General features: G+C 53.5%; 1 long non-coding RNA gene across 1 annotated transcript; it reads right to left on the reverse strand.

Annotated features, from left to right (window-relative positions):
* Positions 1 to 744: 744 nt before the first annotated feature.
* Positions 745 to 11,842, reverse strand: LOC119953722. Its single transcript, XR_005458085.1, has 2 exons — positions 11,651 to 11,842; positions 745 to 1,002 (listed from the first exon to the last, which is right to left on the reverse strand). It is a non-coding gene; the product is annotated as an uncharacterized LOC119953722 (long non-coding RNA).
* Positions 11,843 to 13,972: the final 2,130 nt, after the last annotated feature.

Below are 13,972 nucleotides of genomic sequence, written 5' to 3' on the forward strand. Positions count from 1 at the left end.
CTTGCCTTCATTGGCCGGGGCATTGAGTATAAAAATTGGCAAGTCATGTTGCAGCTGTATAGAACCTTAGTTAGGCCACACTTGGAGTATAGTGTTCAATTCTGGTTGCCACACTACCAGAAGGATGTGGAGGGTTTAGAGAGGGTGCAGAAGAGATTTACCAGGATGTTGCCTGGTATCGAGGGCATTAGCTATGAGGAGAGGTTGAATACACTCGGTTTGTTCTCACTGGAACGATGGAGGTTGAGGGGCGACCTGATTGAGGTCTACAAAAGTATGAGGGGCATAGACAGAGTGGATAGTCAGAGGCTTTTTCCCAGGGTCGAGGGGTCAATTACTAGGGAGCATTGGTTTAAGGTGCGAGGGGCAAGGTTTAGAGGAGATGTACGAGGCAAGTCTTTTTCACACAGAGGGTAGTGGGTGCCTGGAACTCGCTGCCGGAGGAGGTGGTGGAAGCAGGGACGATTATATCAAGATTTTAGTTTAGACAGGCAGCATGGTCGGCACAGGCTGGGAGGGCCGAAGGGCCTGTTCCTGTGCTGTACTTTTCTTTGTTCTTTCTTCTTTGTTAACTACACGTGTTCTTGTAATAAATCAGGCCCATCCAACAGGAACATTACAGGTCATTTTAAGAATTAGCTTGAGACCACAGAGTATTTCACGTGGGAACACTGGGGAATATTCTCAAATACAGAACGGTGCCTCATTCCCAGCACAACCATGAATAAAACAGACAGACTCAAAGAAAGTGCAGAGTTAATTTTAATAGGGAAAGTAAAATTCTCCCATTTGATTATGTCCTACAGAAGCTGGTTTTAATACAGGAAATGATCCTGGATCAGTCCCCAGTCTGAATGGTCTTCTCTCCTTGTAATTCCAGCCCTGAATATTGAAGGGTGATTCCACAAACCAATTCCGATTTGGGCAGCGTTTGTACAGTTATATCTGATCTGTCACCTTCTGTAACAGTTTCAGCGCTGTCCACCCTTGGTCAGCTGGAATCTGGAAGCAAAGATACAACAGTTCTCAGCACAACATTCAGGCCATGTCAGTAAGAGTCACTTGTGGGAAGAGTTTACAAGCTCCCTAACACCATAGAACATAGAACAGTACAGCACAGAACAGGCCCTTCGGCCCTCGATGTTGTGCCGAGCAATGATCACCCTACTCAAACCCACCCTATACCCGTAACCCAACAACCCCCCCCCCCCCCCCCCTTAACCTTACTTTTATTAGGACACTACGGGCAATTTAGCATGGCCAATCCACCTAACCCGCACATCTTTGGACTGTGGGAGGAAACCGGAGCACCCGGAGGAAACCCACGCAGACACGGGGAGGATGTGCAGACTCTGCACAGACAGTGACCCAGCCGGGAATCGAACCTGGGACCCTGGAGCTGTGAAGCATTTATGCTAACCACCATGCTACCATGCTGCCCAACAGGGTACAGCTACACCACAGGACAGAGTATACAGAAGAAATATGACAATTTCTTATATTCACCACACTTGGTAATGTGCCAGGAGATAGAATTAATGACCTTATTTGTATAGCAGCTTCCCGGCAATAGTGATCATAACATGATAGAATTTCACATACAGTTTAGGTGCAAATAATATGGGCTAGGAGTAGGAGGTACTGTCGCTGGACTAATAATGCAGAGACCCAGGGTAACTGCTCTGGGGACCTGGGTTCAAATCCCACCTCGGCAGATGGTGACATTTGAATTCAATTAAAATCTGGAATTAAAAGTCTAAAGGTGACTATGAAACCCTTGCTGATTGTTGTGAAGACCCATCAGGTTCACTTATGTCCTTTAGGGAAGGAAATCTGCCACCCTTACCTGGCCTGACCTACATGTGACTGCAGACCTCTCCCTTCCCTTGGGCAGTTCCTCAGGGTCGAGGATGATTTGCTTCCACTCCAGGAAGGGGGTTTCTGCGGTGGCTCATAGTCCGAAGCTGGATCCACAGACTCTGCCACAGGAGGTGTTTGACAAGGTGGGTGGGACGCTCCGGATTCTGATGAGGTGGGTGGGTGGGTGGGACGCTCTGGATTCTGATGAGGTGGGTGGGTGGGACGCTCTGGATTCTGATGAGGGGGGTGGGTGGGACGCTCTGGATTCTGACGAGGGGGGTGGGTGGGACGCTCTGGATTCTGACGAGGGGGGTGGGTGGGACGCTCTGGATTCTGACGAGGTGGGTGGGTGGGTGGGTGGGGCGCTCTGGATTCTGACGAGGTGGGTGGGTGGGTGGGTGGGTGGGACGCTCTGGATTCTGATGAGGGGGGTGGGTGGGACACTCTGGATTCTGATGAGGGGGGTGGGTGGGACGCTCTAGATTCTGATGAGGGGGGTGGGTGGGACGCTCTGGATTCTGACGAGGTGGGTGGGTGGGACGCTCTGGATTCTGACGAGGGGGGTGGGTGGGACACTCTGGATTCTGATGAGGGGGGTGGGTGGGACACTCTGGATTCTGATGAGGGGGGTGGGTGGGACACTCTGGATTCTGATGAGGGGGGTGGGTGGGACGCTCTAGATTCTGACGAGGTGGGTGGGTGGGTGGGAGGCTCTGGATTCTGACGAGGGGGGTGGGTGGGACGCTCCGGTTTCTGACGAGGGGGGTGGGACGCTCTGGATTCTGATGAGGGGGGTGGGTGGGTGGGACGCTCTGGATTCTGACGAGGTGGGTGGGTGGGTGGGACGCTCTGGATTCTGACGAGGTGGGTGGGTGGGACGCTCTGGATTCTGATGAGGGGGGTGGGTGGGACGCTCTGGATTCTGACGAGGGGGGTGGGTGGGACGCTCTGGATTCTGATGAGGGGGGTGGGTGGGACGCTCTGGATTCTGACGAGGTGGGTGGGTGGGTGGGTGGAACGCTCTGGATTCTGACGAGGTGGGTGGGTGGGTGGGTGGGACGCTCTGGATTCTGACGAGGGGGGTGGGTGGGATGCTCTGGATTCTGAACGCTCCTTCCAGATGATTAGAGCCTTTGCAGATGCTTCTTCTCCAGTTTATGGGTTGTAAGGCAGCAATTTCCACGTGTCGACAGGGATGTTACATTTATTGAGGGAGGCTTTGTGTGTCCTTGCAGCGTTCCCTCTGCCCTCTTCCCTCCTGTATTTGGCAGAGTCTGTGGATCCAGGTTCGGACTATCAGCCACCGATCGCTGCCCTTGCGGAGCTCGGAGTAGAGCATTTGTTTCAGGGGTCTTGTGTTGGGCATGCGGCCCACCCATCGCAGCTGGTCAATAGTGACCAGTGCCTCAATACTGGGTATATTGGCATGAGAGCGGACGCTCACGTTTGTACGCCTATCCTGCCAGTGGATTTGCAGAGGATTTGAGTTGTCTGCTGTACCTTTTCCTGCGGACACAAAACACAGCTGCTCTGTAGATCATAAGCTTGGGGCCGGGTCAGAGGTGTCGGTCTTCGAACATTCTGTTCCTCAGCAATCCGAAGACTGCACTGCTGCATTGGAGTCGATGTTGGATTTCATCGTTAATGTCTGCTCACACCGAGAGGAGGCTCCCGAGGTCTGGGAAATGATCCACATTGTCCAAGGATCATTTGTTTTCCGGGTGTTTAGTCCATTCTCTCGTATCTCTCGTTGAACGTGTCTCCGATGGTTTGTAGCTCGGTCTCTGAATATGTGCACCGTCTGCGTACTGCACTCAATGACAGAGGTTGGGACGGTCTTGGTTCTGGCCTGGAAGTGTCGGAGGTTGAACCATTTCCCGCTTGTCCAGTAGGTTAGCTCCACTCCAGCGGGAGCTTCAGGGTGGGAAAGGGGGAGTGTTGGTGCGAGGAAGATGGAGAAGAACGTTGGAGCGATGACACAGCCCTGTTTGACCCCTGTGGGGGTCTGTGGTGGTTCCGTCAGTGGGGAACATGTCTTGCATGTCATTGTGGAGCAGGCGGGGAATGGTGATGAATTTTTGAGGGCAGCTGAATTTGAGGAGGATGTTCCACCATCCCTCCTGGTTGACAGAGACGAAGGCCTTTGCGCGATCGAAGGCCATGCAGAGACGTTGATGCTGCTCCCTGCACTTTTCCTGGATTTGCCGCGGGCTGGAGATCCTGTTCATTGAACCTCGATGGGCAGAAGTCGTACCGAGACTGGGAGGAGGCGATTGAGGGGTACTCTCACAATGACCTTTCCCGTGGAGGAGAGTAGGGAAATCCCTCTGTAACTTCCACAGTCGGACTGGTCTCCTTTCTGGTCACAATTAAGGCATCTCTGAGATCACCCAGCATGCTCTCTTTCTTCCAGCCAAGGGTGATGATCTGGTGGATTCTTGTTAAGACACCCTCTCTGCCACATTTTGATACTAACACGCTCCTCATCCACCCATCATCTGCCTGTCTGTGACGGCACATTTAAAGGTTACATCAATTCCATTTTCCGTCCCCCTCGTGCCTTGCTGTCAGCTCCCATCCCTCCCCCTCTCGCCTCTGCTGAAATTACCAGTCGGTTTGGATATTTTAGCTGGAACATTCAGGCCAGACTCTCGGGCTGTGGGATCCCCTCCAGGGAGTCACTTTAACTTGTGTTAACCTGGGCCGTCACATAGAAGATGCATTTCAGGTCTGTTCAATTTCTTCTTGGTTGTCAGCTTCAGCAGGCTGACCAACAGCCAGTCTCAGATAAACAGAGATCAGAGAAGTAGCGAGGCTGGAGAGTGATCTGTTACCTTACAGGGAGCAGGATCCGGAAAGTTACTTCCAGCTCGCTCTTCAGGCTTTAAACACTTGCCAGCTGGATAAAGAGAAAAGTGCCGACTCCTCCGTTTACTCAAAGTGAGCCCCTGCCAAAGATCTTCAGCTTTGGTTGTTAATTCCACTTTCAAACAACTGTCCTGATGCATCAACAATTCTCTCATGTTCCAGACGTTTTGTATGATGCTTACTAGAGACTTCTAGGGCTGGATTCTCCCGATACCGAAACCGGGAATGGTGATTGGGTGGAGAATGGCTTCCGATGCTGGAATCAGGACAGGCAGCGGTATGATTCCGGTCCGCGATTCTCCGCTCCCTCCAAACCAGCGTCATCGGGACGCGCACCGTGCACAGTTGCAACGCCACTGGCGTATAATCAGCCGGCCCACCCGCGATGCTCCACCCCTGATGGCCCGAGTTCCCGACGGCGCAGGCCACGTGTGCCCAGCGCCGCCACACTCGTCCAAAATCCTTGCTGCTGGCCGGGGGGGGGGGGGGGGTGGGGGGGGGGCTTCTGCTAGGCCGAGTGGTGGGTGGTGGAAAGAGTTGGGCTGTGGGGTCGGGGTTGGCGGGTTAGAGTTCCAGCACGGTCGGGGCCATGTTTTCTGGTGGGACCGCTGCAAGCCGTTGGCCCTGCGCATGCGCGGACCGGGACCCGGCGATTCTCCGCTCGTGAACACCCGTGCAATGGTGTAGTGCAAACAATGTTTTTTTTGCAGCAGCAGCAGTATGGATACTACAATGCCCCCCCCCCCCCCCCCCCCCCCCAACACAGTCTCTCTCCTCCCTCCCCCACATAAATTCCCTGGCTCCTGCCCCACCCCAGCAACTGGACACGAACAGATCTTTGATGATGGCAAATTTGATCTTCTCCAGCCTCAGAAATACTGCTAGGTCGAGAGCCAGCCTGAGGTCTTGGGCAACACTACCATTCTCCATTCCAGCAGGGGTCGCCACCGGGCTAGCAGGGAGATGAAGCCAAGGCCGTCGGTCCCGTCTCCCCTCAGAGCTCAGTGTTCTGACACTCCGAAAACTGCCATTAATGGGCATGGCTCCACATTAACCTCCACGACCTCAGATATGGCCTTGAAAAAGTGGTCCAGAAACCGATCAATGTTGGGCAGGACCAGAACTCGTGGGAGTGGTTGACCAGACCTCCCCGACATCGCTCACATCTGTCTTCCACATCTGGGGAGAACCTGCTCATGCATGCCCTGGTCAGGTGTGCCCTGGTCACCACCTTCAGCTGCATCAGGCTCAGCTTTGCGCACGAGGTGGAGTTCACCCTGTGCAAAATCTTACAAGATTCGTTACCCTATTTCAATGCCGAGCTCTTCCATCCGCCTCTCTCTCGTTTCGTCCAGGAGGGCCCTCATCTCTTACAGTAATCACCCAGATATGTCCGCACACTTTCCCTCTCCTAATTCGTCCTCTGATAACAGTCTGTCTAACAGGGTATGTCTGGGTAACTGGGGCTTTTCCCTTTCATAACTTTACTGGGTGTTTTCTATCCCACTTTTTAAGCTGCACAACCTAATGTTTAAATAATTTGTCAAAGGCTTTTAGTATTTCATCAAAGCTGGTAGAGGGCTCAATGTCTTGCAATAGGATTACTTCATCCACAAAGTGGAGGGAGGTGGCGTAGTGATATTGTCACTGGACCAGTAATCCAAAGTCTCAAGTTCGAATCCCACAATGGCAGATGGTGAAAATCAAATTCAATAAAAATCTGGAATTAAAAGTCTAATGATGACCATGAAACCCATGGTCGATTGTCTTAAAATCCCATCTGGTTCACTAGTGTAATTTCGGGAAGCAAACTCGCAACTCTTACCCAGTCTGGCCTACACGTGACTCCAGACCCACAGCAATGTGATTGACTCTTAAATTCCCTCGGAAATGACCGAACGAGACACTCAGTTCAAGGGAAATTGGGAATGGGCAGCCAATACTGGCCCAGCCCAGCGACGCCCAGCCCAGCGACGCCCAGCCCAGCGACGCCCAGCCCAGCGACGCCCAGCCCGGCGACGCCCAGCCCGGCGACGCCCAGCCCGGCGACGCCCAGCCCGGCGACGCCCAGCCCGGCGACGCCCAGCCAGCGACGCCCAGCCCAGCGACGCCCAGCCCAGCGACGCCCAGCCCAGCGACGCCCAGCCCAGCGACGCCCAGCCCAGCGACGCCCAGCCCAGCGACGCCCAGCCCAGCGACGCCCAGCCCAGCGACGCCCAGCCCAGCGACGCCCAGCCCAGCGACGCCACCAGCGACGCCCAGCCCAGCGACGCCCAGCCCAGCGACGCCCAGCCCAGCGACGCCCAGCCCAGCGACGCCCAGCCCAGCGACGCCCAGCCCAGCGACGCCCAGCCCAGCGACGCCCAGCCCAGCGACGCCCAGCCCAGCGACGCCCAGCGACGCCCAGCCCAGCGACGCCCAGCCCAGCGACGCCCAGAGCCCAGCGACGCCCAGCCCAGCGACGCCCAGCCCAGCGACGCCCAGCGCGCCCAGCGACGCCCAGCCCAGCGACGCCCAGCCCAGCGACGCCCAGCCCAGCGACGCCCAGCCCAGCGACGCCCAGCCCAGCGACGCCCAGCCCAGCGTCGCCCAGCCCAGCGACGCCCAGCCCAGCGACGCCCAGCCAGCGACGCCCAGCCCAGCGTCGCCCAGCCCAGCGACGCCCAGCCCAGCGACGCCCAGCCAGCGACGCCCAGCCCAGCGACGCCCAGCCCAGCGACGCCCAGCCCAGCGACGCCCAGCCCAGCGACGCCCAGCCCAGCGACGCCCAGCCCAGCGACGCCCAGCCCAGCGACGCCCAGCCCAGCGACGCCCACATCCCCTGAATGAATAACCAAAATACACCAAAGTATAAAAATGTATTAACTTGTATTTTGTCGGATTTCTGGCTTAATCCGGCTATACTCCCATAATCTGAAAACATAATCATAAACATAATCTAAAAACAATCCGTTATGAGACATCCAATTTTGGGTCTGGATTGTCCTAAATTTGGCTTTGCCATCACCCAATTTGTTCTGGAAGAGTGGAATCTGATCCATGATTTAAAATTTTAAAGTGTAAGTTCGACTTTAGAAACGTAGGAATAAGGATCAGGGGTAGGCCATTCGGCCCTTTGAGTCTGCTCCACTGTTCAATATGATCATGGCTGATTCTCTATCGCACTGCCATATTCACGCCCCATCCCCATACCCCTTGATGCCATTGAAACCTAGAATCTATTCAATAACTTAGCCTCCACAGCCTTCTGTTCGAGAATTCCACAGGTTCAGACTCCAGTGAAGATATTCTTCCTGACTTAGTCCCAAATGGACCCATCCTGAGAGCGTGACCCTGGTTCGAGATTCCCCAACCAGGAAAAATATCCTCCCTGCATCTGGCCTCCCCAGCACTGCTAGAATTTTATACAATTCAATCAGATCTCCTCTCTACCTTCTAAATGTTAGTGAATACAAGCTCGTTCAATCCAATCTCCGACTGACCCGGTCTGTCAACCAATTCTCCATCTGTGCCAATACATTCCCCCGTGTGTGTTAATTTTGCCCATTTCTGAGGGATCCCATCAAAAGTCCAAATACATCTACTGACTCACCCTTATCTATTCGACCAGTTTCATCCTCAAAAAACTCAAGCCCATGCTGGCTTTGTCCAATCCCATAAATGCTTTCCAAACATTCTGTTATCACATCTTTTATAACAGAATTTAGCATCTTCCCCACTCCTGTCAGGCTAACAGGTCTGCAATCCTCCCTTTTCCCTCTCCCAAGGGGGAGTCACGTTTGCCACACTCTAATCTGTAGGAACTGCTCCAGAGTCTACAGAATTTGGGAAGGTGACCACCAGAGCACCCAATATTTCCAGGGCCACTTCCTTTACTGCTCTGCGATGTAGATTATCGGGCCTGGGTGATTTGCCAGCCTTTAACCCCATTAATTTCCCCAGTGCCATTTTCTACTAATTTTGATTTCCTTCAATTCTAACCACTTACTAGACCCTCGGCTCCCGAACATTTCTGGGAGGTTATTTGTGAAGACAGAATCCATGTTGGTGTTCAATTCTCGTCATTTCTTTGCTCATTATAATTTCCCCAACATCTGTTGTCTTTACTAATCTTCTCCTCTTTGCATATTTATAGAAGGTCAGCTCCCTGCAATGTTTCCCTTGTACACTCTGCTCCCACCCCTCTTCATCAAATACTTTGTCCTCTTTTGCTGAATTTGAGAGCTTTAGAATTTCAAGATGGCGTCACCTTCGCTTGGAGACAAAGGTATTTCCCAAGTGTGGCACGTTTCGCACGCTCCACTACAACCACGATCAGGCTCAGCTTGAATAAATGTTTCCAATGGCTGCCTGCTCGTACGCTTTGTTCGAGAACCAGAGAGAGAGAGAGAGAGAGAGAGAGAGAGAGAGAGAGAGAGAGAGAGAGAGAGAGAGAGAGAGAGAGAGGTGGGATTAACTCATTTAGCTACTCACTGAGCAATCTGCCATGCTCATGGTGGAGAGGTCACAGTTCATCCTTTGACAACACTGAACGTACGCTAATGGATATCCCAAAGTTGGAGAGTTTAAGATGTCCATTGAAGCTCACAGAATTTATACATACACAGGGCACACGTGATAGAAGACAGTCTTGCAGAGAAACTAGAATACAGGAAGCGGCCATCAACACAATCAGTATATTGACCATTCGGCCCTTCCAGCTTGCTCCACCATTTATTATCATGGCTGACCATCTAACTCTACAGCCTAATCCCACTCCCCACCCCCCCATATCCATTGATACCCTAAGTGCTATATCTAACTGCTTTTTGAAACCAGACAATGTTTTGGCCTCAACTCCTTCCTGTGGTAATGAATTCCACAGGCCGACTGCTCTCTGGGTGAAGAAATGTCTCCTCATCTCTGCCCTAAAAGGTCTCCCCCGTATCCTCAGACTGTGACCCCTGGATCTGGACACACCCACCATCGGGAACATCCTTCCTGCAGCTACCCTGTCCAGTCCTGTTGGAATTTTATAGGTTCTATGTGATCCCCCCTCATTCTTCTGAACTCCAGCGAATACAATCCTAACCGACTCAGTCTCTCCTCGTACGTCAGTCCCACCATCCCAGGAATCAGTCTGGTAAACCTTCGCTGCTCTCCCTCGAGAGCAAGAACATCCTTCCTCGGGTAAGGAGACCAAAACTGCACACAATACTCCAGGTGAGGCCTCACCAAGGCCCTGTACAATTGCAGCAACACATCCCTGTTCCTGTACTCGAATCCTCTCGCAATGAAGGCCAACATATCATTGGCCTTCTTTACTGCCTGCTGTACCTGCATGCTTACCTTCAGCGACTGGTGTACAAGGACACCCAGGTCACGTTGCACATTCGCTTTCCTAATTTATGGCCGTTCAGATAATAGTCTGCCTTTTGTTTTTGCTACCAAAGTGAATAACCTCACATTTATCCACATTATCCTGTATCTGCCATGCATGTACCCACTCACTCAGCCTGTCCAAATCCCGCTGAAGCATCTCTGCATCCTCCCCACAGCTCACCCTCCCACCCAGCATTGTGTCATCTGCAGATCTGGCGATATTACATTTGGCTCACAAATCTAAATCATTGATATATATATAGTGAATAGCTGGGGTCCCAGCACCGATCCCTGCGGTACCCCACTAGCTGGGGTCCCAGCACCGATCCCTGCCGTACCCCACTAGCTGGGGGACCCAGCACCGATCCCTGCCGTACCCCACTAGCTGGGGTCCCAGCACCGATCCCTGCCGTACCCCACTAGCTGGGGTCCCAGCACCGATCCCTGCCGTACCCCACTAGCTGGGGTCCCAGTATCAATCCCTGCCGTACCCCACTAGCTGGGGTCCCAGCACCGATCCCTGCTGTACCCCACTAGCTGGGGTCCCAGCACCGATCCCTGCCGTACCCCACTAGCTGGGGTCCCAGCACCGATCCCTGCCGTACCCCACTAGCTGGGGTCCCAGCACCGATCCCTGCGGTACCCCACTAGCTGGGGGTCCCAGCACCGATCCCTGTGATACCCCACTAGCTGGGGTCCCAGCACCGATCCCTGCCGTACCCCACTAGCTGGGGTCCCAGCACCGATCCCTGCCGTACCCCACTAGCTGGGGCCCCAGCACCGATCCCTGCCGTACCCCACTAGCTGGGGTCCCAGCACCGATCCCTGCCGTACCCCACTAGCTGGGGTCCCAGCACCGATCCCTGCCATACCCCACTAGCTGGGGTCCCAGCACCGATCCCTGCCGTACCCCACTAGCTGGGGTCCCAGCACCGATCCCTGCCGTACCCCACTAGCTGGGGTCCCAGCACCGATCCCTGCCGTACCCCACTAGCTGGGGTCCCAGCACCGATCCCTGCCGTACCCCACTGGTCACTGCCTGCCAATCTGAAAAAGACCTGTTGTGGCACAAAATGATATTTCATTGCCAGAGAACATCCTGTGGACATAGATCATAGAACAGTACAGCACAGAACAGGCCCTTCAGCCCTCAATGTTGTGCCGAGCAATGATCGCCCTACTCAAACCCACGTATCCACCCTATACCCGTAACCCAACAACCCCCCCCTTAACCTTACCTTTATTAGGACACTACGGGCAATTTAGCATGGCCAATCCACCTAACCCACACATCTTTGGACTGTGGGAGGAAACCGGAGCACCCGGAGGAAACCCACGCATACACGGGGAGGACGTGCAGACTCCGCACAAACAGTGACCCAGCCGGGAACCGAACCTGGGACCCTGGAGCTGTGAAGCATTTAATGCTAACCACCATGCTAGTGCTATCTAAATGCAAGCTTGCGTTCTTTCTGTTCCCAAATCCCTTTACCTCATAACTACTTGTTCTGGAATGTTGATGTGGTCTCTCAGACGGTCAGGGAGTTGAGAACTGACTCACCATATGTCCAGCCTTCAGGACCCAGTAGAATGCAAAGTTCCGGTATTGTTTGTGGAAGGCAGCAGTATCTCCCAGTGAACCGTACATTGGTTTCCATCGGAGACTGGAGAACGCAGACAGACCTGGCCATTGCAGCTTATTCACCCATATTTCCTGCCCTGGATTGTGGAGGGAGAGAGAGAGAGAAAACACATATTAAAAACTTTGATTATATCATCTTTTTGACTTCCCTGCTTCAGGGGTAACAGCCCCAATTTTTCTCCATCAAGAACTATTAATATTGCTGAGCCTGGGAACAGTCAGTGCTGACAAGGACACGCCCTTCTGTGGCATATTTCACAGGCAGGGGGTGCAGAACAGTAATCTGATAGATTTGGGGATGATGTTTAGCTTACATGGCAAAACTGGGTTCCAACTCCATCTACAAGTTTGCTGACGATACGACCATAGTGGGCCGGATCTCGAATAACGACGAGTCCGAATACAGGAGGGAGATAGAGAACCTGGTGGAGTGGTGTAACAACAACAATCTCTCCCTCAATGCCAGCAAAACTAAAGAGCTGGTCATTGACTTCAGGAAGCAAAGTACTGTACACACCCCTGTCAGCATCAACGGGGCCGAGGTGGAGATGGTTAGCAGTTTCAAATTGCTAGGGGTGCACATCACCAAAAATCTATCCTGGTCCACCCACGTCGACGCTATCACCAAGAAAGCACAACACCGCCTATACTTCCTCAGGAAACTAAGGAAATTCGACATGTCCACATTAACCCGAACCAACTTTTACAGATGCACCAAAGAAAGCATCCTATCGGGCTGCATCACAGCCTGGTATGGCAACTGCTCGGCCCAGGACCGCAAGGAACTTCAGAGAGTCATGAACACCGCCCAGTCCATCACACGAACCTGCCTCCCATCCATTGATTCCATCTACACCTCCCGCTGCCGGGGGAAAGCAGGCAGCATAATCAAGGATCCCTCCCACCCGGCTTACTCACTCTTCCAACTTCTTCCATCGGGCAGGAGATTCAGAAGTCTGAGAACACGGACGAACAGACTCAAAAACAGCTTCTTCCCCACTGTCACCAGACTCCTAAATGACCCTCTTATGGACTGTCCTCATTAACACTACACCCGTGTCTGCTTCATCCGATGCCAATGCTTATGTAGTTACATTGTATATATTGTGTTGCCCTATTATGTATTCTCATGTATTTTCTTGAATTCTGTTTAATTCCCTTTTCTTCCCATGTACTGAATGATCTGTTGAGCTGCTTGCAGAAAAATACTTTTCACTGTACCTCGGTACACGTGACAATAAACAAATCCAATCCAATCCAATACCACCCGTTCTGTCGGGGGGGGGGGGCTGCTTGTGATATGGTCAAAGTCCAAAGTGTGCGCAAAGTTTTGGAATTCAGTGGAGATGCATTGGCGACGCCGTCTGTCACGAGTCTCTGAGGGAGGCTGTGTGGTGCGGTGTCTCTTCAGCTTGATGATGATAGTTTCACACTTCACGTCTGGCAAATAGTCAAGTTCAAACCACCAGCAGTACGAATCGGCAAGACTAAATGTCGTTTACCATTCCGTTCAAAGGTGTCGGCTGTTGTGAATGACGTGGGAGGTCCGGCACCTGGTGTAAATCCAGCTGTTCCTTTGCTCGATGTGGTTTGTGTGCATTGCATGGTGCACATCTGGAAACTGCCCTCTCCATGTCAGCGTAGATGGAGGGCCAGCGTAGTGATTCCGAGACCCTGTACCTGGTTTCTTCCAAACCAGGGCTTCCTTGGTGAAGTTGTTGGGTGTAGTACCTCGCTGGCCACACAGGATTATAGTCAGCTCAACTCCGATGGTGAAGAATGTACGGAGCTTGTGGGAAACCTTCCTGAGGTCTCAGGTCAGCCTCTCGTGATGTCCGCCTACAGGTCCTGTTTGAGTGGATTCAACAAGACCACAGCACCTCTATTGTGATACTGGTGTCTTCTGACTTGCCTGCTCGGTCGTGGGTAGGAAGGCTCTGGATTGGGCATCAGCCAAGTGCAGCCCCTCATCACATTTGAGGATCACGCTGAGATGGTAATGTTGTAATTTTAGCACCGCGTGGGGCAGGGGGGTGGGGCAGGGGGGGTGGGGCAGGGGGGTGGGGCAGGGGGGTGGGGCAGACGGGGTGGGGCAGGGGGGTGGGGCAGGGGCAGACGCAGACGGGGTGGGGAAGACGCAGACGGGTGGGGCAGACGCGGTGGGGGTGGGGCAGACGCAGACGGGGTGGGGCAGGGGGGGTGGGGGCGGGGGGGTGGGGCAGGGGGTGGGGCAGGGGTGTG

The sequence above is a fragment of the Scyliorhinus canicula genome, chromosome 18 (assembly GCF_902713615.1).
Source record: "Scyliorhinus canicula chromosome 18, sScyCan1.1, whole genome shotgun sequence".
Classification (NCBI taxonomy): domain Eukaryota; kingdom Metazoa; phylum Chordata; class Chondrichthyes; order Carcharhiniformes; family Scyliorhinidae; genus Scyliorhinus; species Scyliorhinus canicula.